Source organism: Centrocercus urophasianus, unplaced genomic scaffold (assembly GCF_019232065.1).
Source record: "Centrocercus urophasianus isolate 14NV4802_14NV808 unplaced genomic scaffold, USGS_Curo_1.0 seq_13, whole genome shotgun sequence".
NCBI lineage: Eukaryota > Metazoa > Chordata > Aves > Galliformes > Phasianidae > Centrocercus > Centrocercus urophasianus.
In genome coordinates, this window is record NW_024884475.1 from 21,395,623 (window position 1) to 21,416,133 (window position 20,511).

General features: G+C 42.6%; 1 protein-coding gene across 6 annotated transcripts in view; it reads right to left on the bottom strand.

The window, feature by feature from the left end:
- The window catches only part of RBM47 (RNA binding motif protein 47), a 73,224-nt gene that overhangs the window by 26,752 nt on the left and 25,961 nt on the right, over nt 1-20,511 (bottom strand). Inside the window, exons 1-2 of one of the 6 annotated variants that reach the window (XM_042812557.1) lie at nt 14,733-14,821; nt 14,136-14,274 (exon numbers count right to left, since the gene is read on the bottom strand). The exons of 1 other annotated variant lie outside the window; for it this stretch is intronic. The gene's annotated coding sequence lies outside the window, so the exon portion shown is untranslated. Of the gene's footprint in view, nt 1-14,076; nt 14,275-14,732; nt 14,823-20,511 lie in introns of those variants that run through there. 4 more of the 6 variants (XM_042812551.1, XM_042812554.1, XM_042812558.1 and 1 more) reach the window with 4 other exon arrangements.

Below are 20,511 nucleotides of genomic sequence, written 5' to 3' on the forward strand. Positions count from 1 at the left end.
AACCAAGGACAGGACCCTCCAAGTGACTGGCAGTTTCTAATGAAGATATTCAGTTGTACTTGGAATACAGTCAGCTTCAAGATAGAAACAGCATTTCTGAGATCTAAAGCAGTCTCTTGTATTTGGTGACTAGGATGACAGACTTCTTTGAAAGAAGGATTTTCTATAATCACTCTTCTATCAATGATTACAACATTTGGTAGGTCATCTAGGACTGGCCACTGGACAGTGGAGTCACTGATCAGGTTCCCAATGGCACAGTCTGCATCATTGCTAAAGCTATAGGAAATGTAAGCACAGTCATAATATCATCTTGAAGAATGGTGCCTGAATACAGTTTATAGCCTCCGGTTGCTCCTCGGTTGCCAGCAGCAGCAGGCTTGGGACTCATGTAGGGCTACGATGGGGCTGGAGGTGGGATGAGCAGCTAGGCCATGTTGTGCATGGTACCACCACATCGTGGTATCCTCAGCACCCAGTCTGCAGCTTTGAGACCTCAGCTACAGAAAGGTCTTCTTAGGGCAAAGAGTAACAAGACTTATACTCCTACATGCTCTTCCACTGAAATTATCTTTGCAGACACTGAATGATGACTAGAGCTGGTTAAGACACACTTTACAAAAGGCTCTTCCATGAGTACACTGTGATCACGTTTCACTAAGAACAACCAGCCTCTCTCCTACCTCAACTGGCCAAGGGTCAGCATGTTGAAGCGAGCTAAGTCCAGCAGCAACTCACAGTAAAATGCCTAAAGCCATTTCACAAAGCTTCTGTGAAACTTTGAGCTCACAGGTGCTGACTGCTTCAAAAATTTAAAATTGGAAAGGGAGCAAAAATGCATTTCTGCACATTTCTTTGAAACCATGACAAGAAGGCAATGAATATACCTCATTGTCTTTGCATAGCGATTAATTTCCCTGTTTACTTATGATTTCCATGATTCTCTTGCATGCTCTTCCTGTTTGTGATGAACACTTGGTGCTCTCAGTCTGCTTTTCTAAAAACGGTCATGTGCCCCACCACAGGCGTACAAAACTGCACCATGACTGCCAGTCCCATTCTCTCTGTTTATAACTTTCAGATCTGCTGGCCAGCTTCATGAAAACAAGGGCTAAATCTAAGGAATGAAATTAAGAAGTGAGAGCTTGTTTTGGCTGGGCTACTGCCTGCCCTGAAAGGCAATGTCCAGCCATGCTGAGTGAAACGCGCTGCAACAGCCTCCAGATCTGCTCAGCTGAAGAGGAAGAGGTACAGGAAAGAGCAAAGAAGAGACACAAAAGGAGGGAGGATGGGACAAGCTGAGGACACAGGACAGGGATGGAATTGCTCTGCATTCCTACAGAGGCACTGTAGAAAGTCAGACTTAATAAATTCTTCTACTCACAGATCATCCAATTATAATGATGTTAAATCCTTCAGTTCTTGTCTGTCAAGTTCACACTGAGATAAGGAGCTAAGCATGATCAAGGCCTTTGCAAACTCTGCAAGTGCCTAGGTATTGGTCCTAGGAAGTCTGACTTAAAATGGAAACATATTAAAAGCAAACAAATAAACAAAAAGCACAGAAGTTCTATCTTTCAGATACAAAGTTTAATCATTACGTTGCCCAACTACCAGAAGCCTTATCAACAAAATTACGCAACAAAAAAGGTACGCAGTTACATTCTAACCCTGAGTACAAACCAAATTTCCCAGTCTGTGCTACCTATTCATTTTGTTAAGCATAGAACTCAATAAATGCATAACTGTTAAGTGTAGCTTCTGGAAAGGGTCCTTCTTCCTTCAGTAACAGTAGATTTAAGCTTTTTTAAGAATACTACAGACAAAAATGTAAGGTTACTGGAAAGTCATAGAAATAGTGAGAACATCCAATGGGATGCCATATAGCAAGACTTAAAAAAACTGGTTATTGCAGTGGTGGAAGGGAGAGATGTGCTGCTTTTTTTTTTCTTTTCTTTTTTTAAATTTTTTTTCCTTCAGTTCATTTGTAGAATTATTGGCTACAGAGAGAGCTGCTTTCCTTCCTTCCCTCATTTTCTAGAAAGAGCTCGTTGCAAAGAGAAAATATGATGGTTTGAAAGAGTTGTTTTTCTCATATTTTCTCCCATTTTCAGTTGCTTTATATATCAGTTGGCTAATTCTAAGGCAATAATAACAAAGGAGACATATTCAGAAAGAACTGACCTAATAAAACTGTAAGAAACACCTAAAATGGGGGAACAGGTTGCTTAGTGAAGCTGTGAGTGCCCCCTCCCTGGAAGCACTCAAGGCCAGGCTGGATGGGGCTTTAAGCAACCTGACCTAGAGGCAGGTGCCCCTGCCTACAGCAGGGGGTTGGAGCTAGAAGATCTTAAAGGTCCTCTCCAACACAAACCATTCTATGATTCTATGACAAATAGAAATCTGAAGAGTGAGATATATCCTTTACTAAGGATGTATAAGGAACAATCCCACTAGCTGTCTGGCTTGTGTTTTGGAAACCTCTGAAAGCTAACATGCAGTGTGCTGTTGTATATTTATTTCTGCAAAAGGAAAAGCCAGTTTATTTATTACCCCATTATTGGGCTTTATGTCTGATGTTTTTATTCTCAAAAGCAGCAAAAGCACCAAAACAATGTATTGTTTAATACCAAACAATGTTCATGTTTCCCATCAGAGCAGGGAAGCCAATGCTTGCTCAACTGTACAGACAGAATGAATATAACCATAAATTTAGTCTGGGCTTATCAAAGAAAATAAGGAACCATGTGAAAACATGGGAAAATTTATAATAGGAGCAGAGAGAATCTGTCACTACCTGTCAAGAATTTTCCTAAGTGCCTGTCATACTGGCAGTGCAATGTTTTACAAACTCTGTTGCGAGTTCATGGCTCAGAAAGAGGAACTGACAGCTGGAGATTTGGTGTGGGGAAGACAAATGTGTTCTGTTTCAGTGGCACAGCTGCAGGCAAAAGCCCTGAGTGCTGTAGTCAGAATGTATGCTGCTGCTGGGGTCATCCTCCTGACTGCTTTGGAGCAGTTCTTATGGTTTAGCCCAGAAATTACAGACTGCACACAAATGTCTAATTAAAACGGAGAGTTCTTCTCAACACTTTTGTTTCTAATGATGCGTACTTTCCATCCAAACTGTGTTTTGGTTTAAAAAAAATCTCAACCAGTCACAACATAACGCTCTACTCTTTACCCTCTACTCAAATGCTCTTGTCTTTTGTGGAGGAGCTGCAGGGGCAGATACTCCCTTTTGAGGGAAGATCACATTTATTTCTAGAAGGGAGAGCGATGTGGGTCACACTGTGCTCTCACAGAGTGAAGCTCTGGAGGAGAACATGGCTTGAGGCAGTCCAAGAGCATTTCTACCCCAAACAGAAGGCTGGTTCAGCTGCCTGGCTCAAGCCAGTTAGATCCACTGAGGCCTGAAAACTTCACCAGCAGAGGAAGGGCTGGATCTCTATTGTGCTGCAGCTTCTTTTGGCTTGGAGAAAGATCACAGAAGATGGTACACATGTCCTTTCCATTGCCTCTGTTGGGGAAATGCTTTGCGTACCCTGGTCCCTGGTCCCACACACTCTGCGCATCTGCACCATGCTCAGTTCTGCAGATCATGCTCTGCCCTGTCTGCTGAGCACTCACACTCTATAAATGTCTGTTATTGAGTACGTTTTTGGATGGAACCAACTAGTTCTTGAAACAAAGCGCAGATGTGGCTCCATCAACAAGCAAAATGGATTAGGCTGTGCCAGGCATGATTGCCTGACCTGATGCAGAATTTACATGCTGAGATGTCCCTACATGACTCCGTTCTGTGTCCCAAACACACACCCTCAGTTTCATGACTCTCCTCTGCTATGCTTCAGGTGGTGAGAGCTAATCAAAAGCATACAAGAAAAGCTAATCAAACCTTAGGACTAGGGAGAACATCACAGCTGCTAGAGAAGTCTCAGGATAAGCATCTTAGGTATGAGCCAGCCTGTTCTGAAGGAGTTAACAGAGTAGTACCATGTACCACTCATGCAAAAGAGGTAGCAGCTCATAGTGGGAGCTGCTAGAAGATAAGGAGTGGTCTTGGTCATTACAGCCTTCTTCTTACCCCCATGAATCTGACACATGCTCCATGGGAAAGGATGAAGCAGCAGAGATGGTTGTACAGCCAGGGGACTCTGCTGTGGCCATATTCTCCCCACAGGTTTGTACTCCAAAGTGGGAAGCAGTGATAGTCTCAGGGGTCATGTTTGGGGTCAGCAGGCCTCTCAGCCTTGCAGTCCTCCTCAGCTCCAGCTCCTCTAGGCAGCAGCTGATGCCTTGGGATAAATCACCTGTTAACTATGTTTTATTTTCCCTTACACAATGCAGAACTTTTAGTATATGCTAGTGAATGTTACTGGTTACAAAAGTTCTCCAAGCACAAATCAAGTAGGAGAAATAAATTTGGAAATTGGAGATGCAAGCCACAAATGTTTGACTCTCCTATTTCCAGGAAACTTTGTATGATTCTATTGAAACCTGCCTCAAGCTCAAGTGAGGAAAAACTTATTCTCCTTCTGGTTGCTCAGAAGTGGAGCATTGATCTGAAACCTGGGCATATAGCTAAAAGGCTATTTTAGTTACAAATTTAAAGAAACTCACATCTAACTCCTCATCACTCAGTGTGATGATCTCATGTACACACACTGTTCTCAAGGTAGCACTGCTAAGCCAAGCACCCAGAAGATGGTTTGCCCTTCTTTGGTGCTGTGCCCAATGCTGCCCACACAAGTGCTGAAAACCAACCCTGCAAAATGAAGAAACCTGGTACAAAAGTGCAAACACACACACACATACACACACACAAATAGATACCTCACAGCATAGTCTGTAGCTGAGCGTCAAACCACCAACCACAACAATTTAAGTGCTGTGCTGTTACATCCATCTTGTACATGAAAGCATCCTGGTGATAGCAGGTGAATGGGAAAGCTGTATTTCACAATCGAATTTTAACAAGGCGTTTTGCCTTGGGGATGGTAGGCTGTGCAGAAGAAACAGGTTATTGTACAAATGCTCTGGGGTGGGAGGAAGAGCCATCCAACTGGCAGCTGACTGCACAGCTGTGTTTTGGAAACCTGGTTTGTTCACCCACCAAATATTTGGCTCATAGATTTTGGTGCAACTGGTGGTTTAACATCCTGAAACAAGCAAGAAAGTGGAACACCCTGAGAGAAAACTTTGACAGGCATTCATTTAATGAGTCAGAATGCCCTGTTACCTGACTGCATTTTACACATGAGGAATTATTTTAATTGCCATTTAATAATCTGAGAAACTGCAAAGGTTTGAGTGTTTCTTTTCCAATACCAACCATCCAACATGGGTACCATCTGTGTGCCCAGATGTGTCCTCCTCTGCAAGGCAGAACTGCTCTCTCTCTGCACCCAAACCTGGTGATGGATGTAGGGATGGAGCCCTACACTCCCAGCTTGTTGCTGCTCACTTCCTTTTTTCTGGGCCCGTGGCACGGGCCACATCTTCCTGGTGTTTGTGTCTGCTCTTTTTCACATGAGCAGCCAGAGGAAGTAGAGCATGGATCAGAAACGTATTCTGTTTGAAAGCTGACTTGAACAGATGCTCCAGGCTGATACATCCATTTTGGTGATAGTTCTCTTTAAAAAATCTCCCAGCTTGTTTATTCTACCCCACATTAATTTTCTTAAAAAGAAAGAAAAAAAAATTGACTCTATCTGTCTCTTACTGACAGAGCTGAAAGAAAATTTATACTCACTATAAATTAGCTATTTGACTAAAAACTGCTACTCCCAAATCTTTTAGCTCATAAGCAAATAGGAAAATCCATTGCACATAAAAGTACTGCCAATATGATACTCATTTGAGGCTTCAAAAAACTGCCCCAGGAGCTAAAATATTTAACAGTCTTTTTAACAGTCTTAAAGCTGCTACACTAAAGAAAGTGATTTTTTTTAATTATTTTTTTTTTTTTTAATAAATCAGGGGCAAGTTCGATCTGGAATGACCAAACTCCAGCTGCTGAACTGTGTGCAATGGCCCCATCAGGAACTGTCATAATCTCTGAGGCCTGCAGATATTGGAGTACAGAGCATTAACTCTTGCAGTCAGAGCAAGAGAGATTGCACTCATTGGCCATTGGCTTGCTTGGAAATCTATTCAATCCTTGCAGATGTTCTTCATCTCCCTTATGCAAACTTGTGGATCTTGCACGCTAATGGTCTGAGTGACACAGAACAGAGATTTTCAATTTCTCGCTTCCCTTATAAAAGACATCTGCCATCTTAAGATAGGAACTATTGTAGGAACTAGAAAGCCCCTTTTAAAAATGATATGGACTTCAGTACAACAATATTAGCTGAAAGTAATTTACATAATCACATCTCTGGAAAAGCCAAGTGTAACCAAAATAGAAAACTCCCTTAAACTGGATTGGGCAAGCAGAAAAAGGAAAGAGAAGTAACAGATCCTATCCCCTGTAGGCTGGCATGTTAGCACAATTCCACTTTCATAATGTTGCCAAATTTTGACATCCTAAAATGCTGTCAAAGTCTGACATCTGCAAAATAAGATTTTTCAATATTTTTCAATTTTTTTTTATTTTTTTTTTACACACTTCCCCATTACATTCAAGAACAAATCTGTCAGGCCTCAAAGTTCAGCTCTCTGATAAACTTGCATGCCAGTTAGCAACTTGCCAAGCAGAGCAACCCTGGACTCTGGACACAAAGTGTTGCTGCATGCAACTGGGGCTCACAAGGACCTGCCAGAGCCCCTTGGTCCATATGAGTGAGCAGGAGGGCTGCCTGCTTCCATGGGGGGGAAAGGGAAGAGCTCATGGAAACAGGAGTTTGCCAGTATTGCTAACAGTCACTCAGCATTCTAAGAGAGAACAATAATCCTGCGTACTTCTTTCAAGATAATTTCTTCTTACTGTCCTCTTTCTAACCTACTTCTTCATTTTTTTTTGTACAACAGACCTTTAATTAGATTACCAAGCCAGTAAAATCATTAAGCAATTAAAAACAGTTTACATCGCATCTATATTAACACGATTACAAAGTATTTAAGATTACAAATCAGACCCTACATGCCTCTCCCAAAACACAGACAAAACTCCCAGTAACCCCCATGTCATTACAGCCAACACACAGCAGAGCTGTACTTTCATTGTGCTTTCATACTGTCTAGAGGACACTCCCAAGTAATTCAATGATTTCTTTATTGAAACTTCCTTGTCTGAAATGCAAATGAAGATCAGAGCTGATCCTACAGTATTAAATGAACTGGAATACATTTTTGTCTGCTTAACCAGACTTAATTTCCATTTCTTCCCTCTGTTCTTCCATAAAGGCACACGTCATCATTAAGATAAAAATAAACCTCTTTCTGTACCTTGCTATCAAGACTTCTCACTTTTCATTTTTTCCTAGAAGAAACAAATTCTTCATCTGAAAGTCATTTTCACTGTGCAGAAAGCAGCCACTTTGAAAATAGCTCAAATCAAAGATTAATTTAATGGCTTAGATTGGAAGGGACCCAAAAGGCCATTGGCAGGGTTGTCAGCAACTAGATTAGGTATGTGTGTTACTCCAGTTAGTGACATTCACAGTATTTGCATCCAGCATCAGCACTAACTCACCAGCAATTTAAATCAAAATATTCCAGCAGAAAATAGATAACTACCTAGAACAAAAAAGCTTAGCACAACAATCTAGAGCTGTGCATGACTCCAGTTTTACTAGGGCTATATGTCATTACAGCCATAGTAGAGAATCTGAAGGATGTTTTTTACCCCAGCTGATCAAGAACAATTTTTTCTATTCAGAAAGTATTCTGGAAAATACTTGCTTGTACTCTTTAACCTGGAAAGGAAAAGAATACTCCTTAGCTATGTGTCTTATCTTTTTATTATTATTATTATTGTTGCTATTAAAGTTGTTCTGAGAATTAAACTCAGTTATATTCCCAGCAGAAAGTCACTGATTATATTTTTCACAATTCACATGTATAATACCAAGATTTCATTCTCTGTAACATTTTGCACTGACATTGTTTTAATAGTTTCTTTGACATTTTGGTTGAGAAAAGTATCGTACTTCTTCAAATGACTGTCGAGTTCAGTTTTAAAGTTTCATGGCTGTGGTCACATTTCTCCTCATTTCTCCTTTCCTGCTGGAAACAATTGAGGCTGGGGTCTCTCACCACTGACTTCCCACTTCCCAAGACATCTTATCCTCTTGTGAACCTCACTGAGAGACAAAAGAGGAAGATGGGAAAGAAACTGTACAGTACAAAATGGACCAGGAGGCATTTTGCTGATTTTAGGTTGAAAGCCTACACCTCAGAGTGTAGATAGGCAGCTCCTCCAAATTTCAGACTTCCGCTCTACTTTCTCCTCTCCAACTGTCTTGATGTTGCCACCCATGGCATTGCAGTTTCAAAAAATATTTCCTTGCCTAGGGACTTATAACTGACGCAGAACTAAGCTTTATGTTTCAAGACTTACTGATGAGGAGTTCTAAGTAAAAATAAAGCAGTGATAATAGCTCTAGTCACCTCTACTCAATCTACTGTCCTCCATCCGTACTGATGGTACCCACCACCAAGTCACACAAACTTTCCTAGCAGCAACCCCAGGCATTCTTCCCACATTTCTACAAGGGAGTGGTGTGTAAAGAGAATTGGAGAGGTCCTTAGACACATGCTATCACTTCGTAGTACTGCAGCTTGAAATTTCCCTTGGTTCCATCCTTTCTGTTACGTTTTGTGAAGGGCCCAGTCAGGTAGGGCTGGATCGGTTGTAGAATTTGCTCATAATCATAACCTGATGAAGCTCCTTTGGCATGCAGTAATGGTTATGTAGTTCCCAAGGATAGTATTAGCAGGAACAAACACTATGCAAAATAGAGAAGTGTTTGCAAAATCAAGATTTAAGCTACCAACCTCACTGATTAACACTAACAGATAGAGTAATCCCAACAAATTCAAGCTGGAGCTGCCTACTCATCAACTTTCCACTGTCAAGTCATTAATGTCTGAGATATTTACAGATTGTCTGTCTACATCAAGCTAACTACAGGTATGGCCTGAGCATCTTTGCAAGCTGTTCAAATGGAAGAACATCATGATAAAATGATGAAGTGGCTGCCTCAAATACTGTTTGGAGAAGAGCCATAGACAGGGTTAGAAAAAGTTCTTTCTGCACCTTACAGAATGTTAATACAGCAGTTTTCCCTTCAAAGCACCCCCATTACTGTGGTGAAAATATTTGGCTCAGTAAAGCTTGGCCTGATCCCAGCTGAAGTCTATCTAAGGGCTGCTTAGAAATCCAAACAAGATGTGCACTTTTACTGGGGACCGCTATGAAAATACATCACTGCTATAGTGCCATGCTGTTTGATAGTATCTTTGTAAGAGACAGGAAGGGCTGGAATGATGAGTGTTCTTACAGCTCGTCAGAAAGGATGAAAAGCCAATAGCAACTTCACACCTGTAAAACATGGCTTCCTTCACTCAACAACCATAAAAGACATGGGTTTGAAAAATTTGTGTTCCTTTTAAAGCCAAATATTAGATGCACAAGAGGCAACCTGTGTACCTCTCTAACTCAATTCGCTCCAAGTATGAAAGTTAAATGTCTTTCCAGCTTTTGCTCAATATCAGCTGTTTCTTACTCTCATATACCGGGATATGCATTGAAACCCTGCATAAGACCAGTAAAACTGCAAGTCTCCTGCAGCATGAGAGCCTTATTTTGTCAGGCAGTTAGAAAAATATTTCTGCTGCGAGTATTAGTTATTATTTCTACTTTTGTCTGCCAGTGTGTAAGCAAATACAGTATCTTATTGGCAGTTGTTGTTAAATATTGGAAGTAAAGAGAAACACTGTGACCCAGCAGTGTGGAGGCAGGGCTGCCATTCATTTGGATAGGCATGTTTAATCATCAACTACATGCTGCACTCTGATCTGGGCAACATCTGACTTCTGGTGAGATCAAAAGTTATGAAAGTTACTACTGAGAGCAACCACTCACAGAAAGAAGTGTTTTCTTTGGAAGAACACATCACAGGGAAGAAAAACTAAATGAAGATCTTAGCACTCATCTCTCACTGACATCATTGGGAACTGTACACGCATGCATTCAGCACAAAATAATTTTTTGTAATTAAAATAATTAAAGTCACTTCATTTCACGAAAATGATATTTCATATTCAGCTGTAATTCATGGGTTAACACTTTGCATCATTTTAGCAAAATTGAAAAGCTGAGGTTTCAATGCAACACGAGTTTTTCTGCTCTGCTGGAAGTGTGCAAGGCTGTTTACATGTCTGCAATCACTGTCTTTTAAGGCTTGCACTTTACCTGATCATTTCATTCACTGCAACAAAAAGAGGAAAAACAGTTCAATGTCACAAAAATACGCTTCTGCAAACTGGCTCTGAAAAGCTAAATAGTTCCCCTTAGAAAACTCTTACTTCTATAAAAGGCACAAAACCCTTGGTAAAATTCATACTTCTGCCTTCAGGAAGTAAGTGAATTTGATGATAATGTTTTAAATTTCTCCTAGAGTAATGTGAAGGAGAAACTCCTACCATGTGGGTGTTGTACAAGTGGACAGCTAGAGAAAAGCTTCTCCAGCACTCATGGGCAGAAAAGTGCAGAGCTGCATCGCTGTAGAAGAGCTACAGTAGTAACAGAAGTAACTTGAAGCTACTTCTAACCTACTTCTGTCCCAAGCCCAAAACATTAGCAATTGCCTTCTACAGTTGCTGTATCAGATGAAAAAAACCAGTGACTACGAATATCTCCATGTGGTGATGTCCTTGAAGAGACCCAGCCCTGGGTAGGAGGCAGAGCAGTACTCCTGGTCCCACCATCTCTGCCTGCTGAGCAGCTGAACCCAAACTCCATGGCATGGGAGCCACGTATTTCCTCAGTGCTCCTTCCCCAGCTTGTTGCTGCCAGTCCTCATAGAGCTGCTCGATGTGGAAAGTGCACATGCAGCCCTCTACAAGGGTACTGATGGGCACAGCTATGAGCCAGGTAACCCTGGCAAGACCAGGCACATCTCCTTTTTGGAGATCTTCAAAAGTCATCTGGATATGGTCTGATATGGGCACAGTGTTGTGTGTGTCCCTGCTTGAGAGGACTAGAAGTCCCTGCCAACCTCAGTCATGCTCTTGCTCTGTGATTCCAGGCTCACTTAGGAAAGATAATTTCAGGGGAGAAATGGCCAAGTTTTTCATGGCCCTGTTAAGCAGGTCTAGTTTTAATTATATGAAAATTTGTTTTTGGCACCACTTGTTATTTGCCATCCAAACACTGATCAACGATACAGAGAAAGCATCATTTCCTGCATAAGTTTGTGCAGAGGTCGTCCACTTTTTAATATATCCCTTTACTCTGCCTATTTCTTCAAATATAAAACCTTCTTCCTACCCATGAAGAGTTACCACAGTGCCAATCTGGGAAAGTGTTTCTGTAAGGTCTTTGTAGGATCTGTGATATTTTATTACACATAACTCTAGCATTAATGTCTATGCCCCTTTAGGGGGGCATTCCCTTTAAGGGTGAAGACCAATTTCTTTCTAAACAGCATCTCTCGTAGCAGCCCAGGCTAAGCATTGATCTGCCCTCTCCACTTTGTGTACCAGAAAAAAGGTTCCACAGACAAAGCTGTCCCTCATGATACCTGCTTCTTTCATCGTATTTACATAGGTTTAACTAACCAAAACCTGGTAAACTGCTCTGCTGGAAGTGCAGTCCATGAAATGAAATCTGCTTGCTCCATTTTTGCAAATAATAATATGTTATTATGTATGGCAATGATCTAAGTTACTTAGATTATCAGATCGTCTAAAACACAAATGAAACGTGCCTCAAAACCAGTAGCAACAGAGAAGAACTGCTGAGGGTTCCCACTAGCACAGTCAGCTCTCTGATGAAAATTTGCTCAGATGTTTTGGAAAGAAACTAGTAGTATTACGTTAGACAGTGGTCCTGGGGATAGGCCTTCCCCAAACGAGGTGTTTGCAGTGGATTCTTCCATAATCCATCAGTGGGAAAGACAAGGGTATTTTCCACAAAAATATTTCCTACCTCTCTGATACATGTTAGCAGTACTGAGCTGTAAATGCATGGCTCAGCCATCCCACTGAATGTTGCTGCATTTCTCCCTACTGTAGCAGGCACACCATGGCACATATGCAGTGTCACAACCACGGCTGTGTCAGGGGCATGGAGGATGTTAGCAGTCTTCTTGTAATTTTATTTACTGTTGATACCACAGTAATAACCTCTCAGGCCAAACTAAAATTGTGATAGGAGCAACAACTGTTTGAAGTTTAGTTTAGCCATGAAGCATGCACTGCACCACCTTTTTCTCTGTTGCCTTTAAATTGTTATGGCCCCCGTGCCCTGAAACCTGCCTATCTGATAACATTTCTTCTTGACTCCTTGATTTGGAGATGGAAAAGGATTGGAGCTTCTCTGAAAGCAGTCTGCCATTGTGCAAACAGGGCTCAAAGACTGAATCTTTTCAGCTGTCCCATTCCTTCCATTTAAGCTACATAAGCTTCCCTGCAGTCACCAGCTAGGACCTTATCATTGTATGAAAACAGATGAGATAACATTGTCATCACTTTAGTTTTAGATTTTCTTTTTTTCTTTTTTTCTTTTTAAACTCAGTCTCTGAGAGCTCTGAGGTAACAGTTAACTCTTTAGTTACTGCAAAGGAAACTTCTACATCTCTCCAATTTACTGCCTAATACTGGGATCACTGGTCCTGGAAGGAGAAAGCAAGAATCACACACATGCAGATCACATACTTCAGCGATGATCAGTGGTTTACCTCTAAGGATTTATCAACAAACTGAAGCTCTGTGCAGCCTTAACCAACATCTTTCTTGAGCTATATTTCATTTCTTTACCGCAGATGCCTGTAGAACTCTGATTGCTTTGTTCTCCGGTAATTTTTCCCTGAACTTTTCTCAAGGAGGTGTAGTGCTGCTAAGAATCGAAATCATGCTTCGCTTAGACTACTTTTAATAAAGTAAATGTGTTACCGCACTTTGGTGCAGCATAACACCACCAAGAATTTACTAAGTGTGTAATGTGCAAGCCCAGTGTGTAATGCGCAAGCCTAGTCAGCAAACAGATCAAGAAAAGTCAGATCAAGGAGCAAGCAGCAAGCACAGCCATGACCTGACGCTGACACTCTTCATACGAAGAAACTGAAAGCAAACATATGAAAAAACCTCTTTCCTTCACTTTGTTTTGCACACAAAACACGCTGCAGCTCCTTTGTGAATACTCAATACACATCAGTCACCTTACACCTAGCATGCTGTGAGAAATCCCCTTCGGGTTTACTTGATAGTCACCTGGGATGTGAAAGGTGATTTCTGGGAGTCATCATAGGTACTTATATAAGAACAAACTAGGAAATTACACGTGGGAACAGATCCTGCATGGATGAATCAGCTTCCTCGGTGTGGTAAAAATGTTCAATCACTGAATAAACTTAAAGAAATTATTTGAAGCCACTCAGCTTCATCTCTCTTGGTAGCATATGCATAATATTTTACTGGGAACTTAAATCCTGAAATTTTTTTTGTTCCTGCTTTCTTAGAACACAGCGATTACAAGGAAAAAGTCTTGGAAAAATCAGTCACTTAGTCTATATTAGCAAAGCTCCTTCAACTATCAGCAAGCCTTTTTCAGCATGAGTCACCAACCACATCCTTGCTGTAATAATTTAGTTACACATTTTCTTCAGAAACTTTGATTCATTTTCTTGCTTGCTGGTTAGAAGATGAGCAGAAGCCGGCTGTCATGAACTTAATTAGAAAACCATGAATGAAGCACTCAAATGCAATGGCACAAGATTTTGTTTTAAATGAAGGCGCAACAAAACCAAAACAACTAGCTATTAACCAACCCAAGCATTAGATGACACGACACAACCAAATGTATCTGGCAAAAGAAAGCAACAAATAACAGTGCTCTTCTCCACCCAAGCACTTTTCCCACCCCAGATTTCTACCAGGGGAGTCTTTGGAAATCTTGTAACTGACCTCTGCTTCTTCTTTGCTCCCAAAAAACCAAGAGAAGGTCGGTCAGCAGTGCACAGTACCTGTGGAGAAGTCGGAATGCTCCCGTGTGTGCTGGTGGCTGCCAGGCTCCCCTGTCGTCCTCGGGCAGCCCCGTACCTCTGCAGCCACGGCTTGGTGCACAGGTCAATGTTTTACCAGGCAGCCTCTGTCCCACCCGCCCTGCAAACACCAAATGGGAACGTGGCACTGGGGGGGTGGCCGCACTTCTACTGCCCTGTGCTCCCCCGGGTAAGCAAAGCACAGAGAGGGAAATCTGTTGAGTGGGGATAAGTGTGCCACAGAAAAAGAAAAAATAAAAAGGCCTAAGTAAATGAGCTATTAATAGATAATTAATGGCAGGTAAGTCATGATAACCTTTCTCTGTATTGTTCTAACACTGCTTGCAAGCCTAGGCGTGCCAGGCTGAAAGCTGAGAGGGAACAGGTAATTTATGGGAGTACACAAATTTCCAAATAAATCTCCAGCTTTAAGAGAACAGGCATTCAAATTACAGCTAAAAGTTCAAAAACAAAATGTCAGCAAGGAGACTTTTTTGCTGTACCCTGAAACCACAGTATGAAATAACATGGAGGGAGGCTGAACAGAAAAAGAAGCAAAAGAAATAATCAGTGGTTTACCTTCAGGCAGAGTCACTGCTCCTCTGCTTCGGCTGCTCGGAGTGCCCAAAGTTAAAGCTCTACCAGCAATAACAGAGCTTTTACGTTCCCAGCAGGTTAACAATTACAAGCAGAGGACAGCAGAAATGGGCTGGCACCAGTGCGTGGTGCTGACAAGGTGCCACTGCCACTCCCTGTGAGGAGAGGGCAACTGCAGGACCTGGGAGGGCTTGGAGACCTGCCCTTGGGGGTGCTCCCAACATCAAATCATAGAATCTTTTGAATTGGAAGACACCCTTGAAGGTCATCTAGTCCAACCCCCCTGCAATGAACAGGGACACCTACAGCTAGGTGCTCAGAGCCCCATCCAGCCTGACTTTGAATGTCTCCAAGGTCAGGGCATCCACCACATCTCAGGGCAACCTGTTTCAATGCCTTTCATAACTAGCTTCTTCCTTATATCCAATCGAGATCCCTTGTTTTGGATTGAAACCAGTTCCCCTTGTCCTATCACAACAGATTCTTCCTAAGTGTCTGTCCCCTTCTTTCTTATAATCCCCCTTCAGATATTGAAAGTCCGCTACCAGGTTTCCCCTGAGCCTTCTCTTCTCCAGGCTGAACAGCCCCAGCTCCCTCAGCCAGTCTGTATAGGAGAGATATTCCATTCCTTGGATCATTTTTGTGGTCCTCTGGATGTGCTCCAACAGGTCCTGTCTCTCCTGTACCGAAGACTCCACATGTGGACGCAATTCTCCAAGCGAGGTCTCACCAGCGCAGAGTAGAGGGGCAGGGTAATTTCTCTCGCCCTGCTGGCAGTGCTTCTTTTGATGCAGCCTGGGATACAGTTGGCTTTCCAGGCATGAGCCATGCCTGGCCTGGCCGTGCTCAGTGACATGGGCTGAAGGCTGCCAGCCAAATCTCGTGAGGTTGGAGGGTCTGTCTCTGCTCACTGGCATACTGCACTGAATGACGGGTGGCAGGGGCACAGACTGACCCAGCTCACCACACATGTGACACCATAAGCACCAGCAACCAGACTCAAACAGTAGTGTGAGAAGTATGAATGCTTAACGTGACGTGCTCCTGGAGGAGCAGTGGAGTGAAGGGGGTATGACCCAGGGGGCTTCCCACATCCACCTCTGCAGTTCTCAGATGTTCAGAAGGAGAGCTGCCTGGCATTCATTAGTCCTACCCGCTGCAGTGATGCAGTGCCAGGCTCCCGAAACTGGTGGGGAACATCACCTCTGAGATAGTTTCCCCAAGTGAGGCCATGGCTGCCAAGGCTTAACCATGCCATGGTGGCGAAGCGAGCTCTGTGGCTGCAGCCCAAGCTGCATGCTCCAGTGCACCCAGGCCTTCTGGGCTCTCCATTGCACCACCAATCACTGCAGATGTTTTCAGGCGTGGCGTCCCTCCTGCTGGTCTGCCTGCACACATGGGTAATCTCATATATTTGGGATGTAAGGCCACCATTGCTACTGCTTGGGACTTGCTGATAGGACAAGCCCTTGGCATGAGTATGGAAGCCATATGGACTTTTGCACAGCTAGACATGCTGCTGCAGGACAAACTTCAAGACCTGACCATGTCTTTTGCACATGCCTAATTAATTCATCAGTTTGAGTTCCCTCTAGACAAAAAAAAATATATTCACAACTGCTTTACAGCATCTGCTCCTGACTGTGAGGAATAACACTGTGACTAGCACACAGATGAGTGGGAGACCCACCATCTTTTGCCATCTTCTCCCCAGGTTTGCAACATGATGCTTGCCACATCACATTAACCTCTTAGTACCTCACTGATCCCGCTCGTGCAAGTGGAAATACCAACAGCAGCTCCACAGAACTGTGGCTATCGGCTGTGTGATCACCATGCAGAACAAGGGGCCTTATTTGAAAGAGCTTATCTCTGTTGTCAGCCTTGCCTGACCAGCTCGGGAGAGCATTGCAGTGCTGTCTCTCTGCTGAATGTCTCCAACTTGAGATCTCACAGACCTTACTAACCACAACTGGAGGAATGGAGTTACCTTTCTGCCAAAAAGTCTCTTCTCAGCTTCTTTGGCATTTCTGCACTGTAGAAGCATTTCTACAGAAGACATTCAAGTGGCGCAGCCCACTCATCTGCATTAGGTCGAGATTTTATCACTGCTGTGTTTTGTGTAGCAGTACTGCTGCATGGACTCTGGCAAGGCTGGAAGCTGAGGCAGCAGCAATAGGATTTGGAAGTGGCAGAGAGGCACGTGGTGCTCATATTATGGGATCAGCTCAGATTTTCTGTGGCTGGTAGGATAGACAAGGCCTCTATTTGCTGCCTGCTATGGGAAGGCTGCACAGCTACTCACTTCTCCAAGGTGCTAATACTTCTGCATTGCTAATACTTCTGCATTGCTTGCAAGCACTGTACAGGCCTAGGAGCCACTCAGGTTACATGCAGTATTGAACCAAAGGAAATTTAGTAGCAGTCATAGCTCCCAGGCGTAGCTACCACAGAAAAATGATGGCTTTGCCATACTACAGCTGAAGCTGTATCAAGCCACACTGAACAAATATGATAGTAATAATCTGATGGGTCCTCTCACCTTATCTGCCCCAATAGACAAGCTGCTATAATACAATAGAAACTGAAGTTTTTTAATTGTTGACAACCAATAAAAGAGATTTTTTTTCTGTATGTACATTTATATAGTTACTGCTTTCTGAAAACCCAGTCTTTAATTCATGTAAGCTTCTATAACTTTTTCTCTGGTTTTCAGAGACTAACATCTGAATAAAAGTCATCCCAAACCCACGCGTTTTAAAATTCCTTGGAATGAAATAGCAGTGTTTTTACAGAGTGTTACGTCTGAAGGCAAGACATGAACATGAAGATTGAAGTGCCATTGTGAGGTACTTCTCTAAAGTGTTAATACCTCTGGCTCTTCACAGACTGGAACAGGCTGAGATAAAATAATGTCCCAAAGGCCATGCAGTCTGCAACAAGACCCACAGGTATCACTGCCCACGCTTCTCAAACAAATGCAGGCACCTTCTGTCCAACCCAAGCCTAACAAGCATCTCCTTATTTTCTTCTTTTGAAGTCTTTCACAGCAGCAGATTAGGTGCTCCCAGAGAGGTGGATGCTTCTCAGGAGGCCAAGCCTGACTCTGTCATCTGGTCCAAAGTTCCCCTTACTATGCTTTCACCAATAACTGAGGGCAAGTTTGTGATTAACACACCACTGCCAGAGGGAACTGTGACCCACAGAAACCTGGCATTTTGTTCTCCCGTCGGTGCGCAACCTTTATCACATAGCGTAGGGTTCAAGGGCAGCGTAACACTTGAGTATTTACTTACTGCAAATGGAGGAGGTGCTGGGTTGCAAAGCATACAGACTGTAAAGTCGAATGTTAATTTAGTACAGAAACTGAATATTCTTGGGCTGGCTTGGGAGCAACCAAAGTAAAAGATATGGATACTAAAAGTGAAAAAAACACTTAAAATACATAGGCTTTTAGGACTGAGCGTTTTCAAGAAAACAGTGAAGTGTTAGCAACCCTAGCAAAGGGATCAACAACAAAACTAAAACATGAGGATCAGGTAACACAGGGGAAATTTCTGTTCTGCAGTACTCAGTGCAATGAAGCACGATTTAACTTTATTCCAGTTCCCTTGTATTTCATCCTGCATGGTAACACTCACTTCGGAGGCAGCACAGGCAGATCCAGAGGGGCTGCTGCAGAGACACTGAACACTTTATATTCCCATTAACAGCCTCCTGTACCTGAGCACATGGTGCAAAGAGGAATATGTTCAGACCCATCCCTAAGCTGTTTCAAAACCAGCTCTTAAGAGATGCTGGAGCTATGCTGATGGCCCTCAACTGGAACTGCATTCCCCATTCTGGGCCAGAGGGACTGCTGGTGCCTGCTGTGAAAGAAGTAGGTGGGAGGGGAAAGTCATCCCCGCAAATCTTAGAGGATCTCTACAGTACTGGAAAGCAGCAGAGAAATGAGGTGTCCATTGGGAGAGTTTTTCAGCAGTGGCCTGAAGGTGGCATGCATGAGGACACCTCTCCCTCCAGCTGTGCCTTTGGCTGGGCGTCTGAGCTCTCAGAAATCCTGCATGGCCTTGCTCTGCCTTCCGTTCATCCATCATTTAGTGGTTGGGGCTGAGCTTCCTGAGCAAAACGCACTGTAGGTCTTCATCTATTACAGAACGAGTCCTCAGCTCTGGACAGACAAAGTGCTCCCCCAGTGACATGAGGAAAGAGGTAACAAGGGAACTATTTACAAAACTGCCTCTGCTGGCTGATCCTAGAGCTGTTTTGCTATGTTTAACTGGGCAGTTTCAGTCATTGCTGTTCTCTTGGAGGGCACAGACCTTGCAAAATACTCAAGATATGTAGGAAAACTTGCTCATGATTCACAGGGAAACTTAATACTGGTGGGAAAAAAATATTTGCAAACGCTTTCATTAGAGCTGATTTATTAGATACTTGGCTAACCAATGCATGTAGAAAATTATATAATGCCAGGTTAGAAAATTTCTGAAAAGAAGCTGCATTCAGAAATGCAAAAATGGCATTTCGAAACCTTATCATCCAAAGCTTTCTTGAGAGCTCTCTGTTTTGACTTTATCTCTGTTTTGTACAAACACACTATGCTTGTGGTTTAGCAACTTTTTACAGCAGACAAATATTTTAAAAAACTCCCTTCTTTGTAGCTGTTCGACCGCTTTTACGTGTATTGCTGCATTGCATGGTGCCACCCATAGTCACGTGTAGGAAAGGACTGTTAGAAAAGCTACAGCTTAAAATCACAGGTATGCATTCAGCATGGGTTTGATGTTAATACAAAGCTCCCCCACTTAAGCTGCTTCTGCGTCTTCGCTCTGATAGTTACTGAATAAGGAGAACCTCGGATTCAGGCTTTGGCAGTGCTGGTTTAGTTGGCTTTCTCACCAGGCAGTCAGGATTCTATGCAGTTTGGGTGCTTAGGAGATGTTCCTGGTGCACTTCTCAACACACTTGTGTCTGCCCATGCACTCACTGCTAGAGATGTAGCTGCCTGGCAAGCTCCCATATGAAGGAGCAGAGCCACTAATGCTGCACTAGCACTGACAGAAATGCTCCTCAGTGTGTTGCAGAACCACTGCGTAGATCACATGCAGGCAAGGTAAACCTGTGTTCTATCAGCCTAGCCTTGGGTCGCAGAGGTTTGACATGCCTGCAGTGAACAGTGCAGAGACCTCATGGATTTCCTCCCACCAGGTGCTAGTACTCTAGGGATATGCTAATAGGCATGGGGAACAGTGAGAGTTTCAAGATTAAAGTAATTATAGATGTCTATGACTGCTGCTTAGAAAGTGGAAAAGTTTGTAAAATTAAACAACTGTAATGCAAATGTAATGCTTTTATTATTTTTCTTCTTTGAAGTATACTAATAGGAAAACAGATTTCTTCTGCTTATGTTTCAGTTAAGGATTTAATTAATTTCTTTGTTAAGTATGTTTATAATGCATACAAATTAGATTAATACAAGTCACAGCTTGGGACAGGACTTTTTTTTTCTGTATAGTTTCTTTAAGATAAAAAAGAAAGTGTTTATTTCATACAGGAGAGTATTTGTATTAAAAAATATTTGCTGCTTACCTGCATGCCTGTCTATCTATCTGTCTATCTATCCACCTGTCTTTCTAGTGACATATTACATTAGGTTTTAAAATGCTCTAGGAGATTGGACTAGGTGTGTGCAACAGTAAAAACAAAGAATTTCTAATGAATATGTTGCTAACAATGCTTTAATTCTACTTTTCTGGGC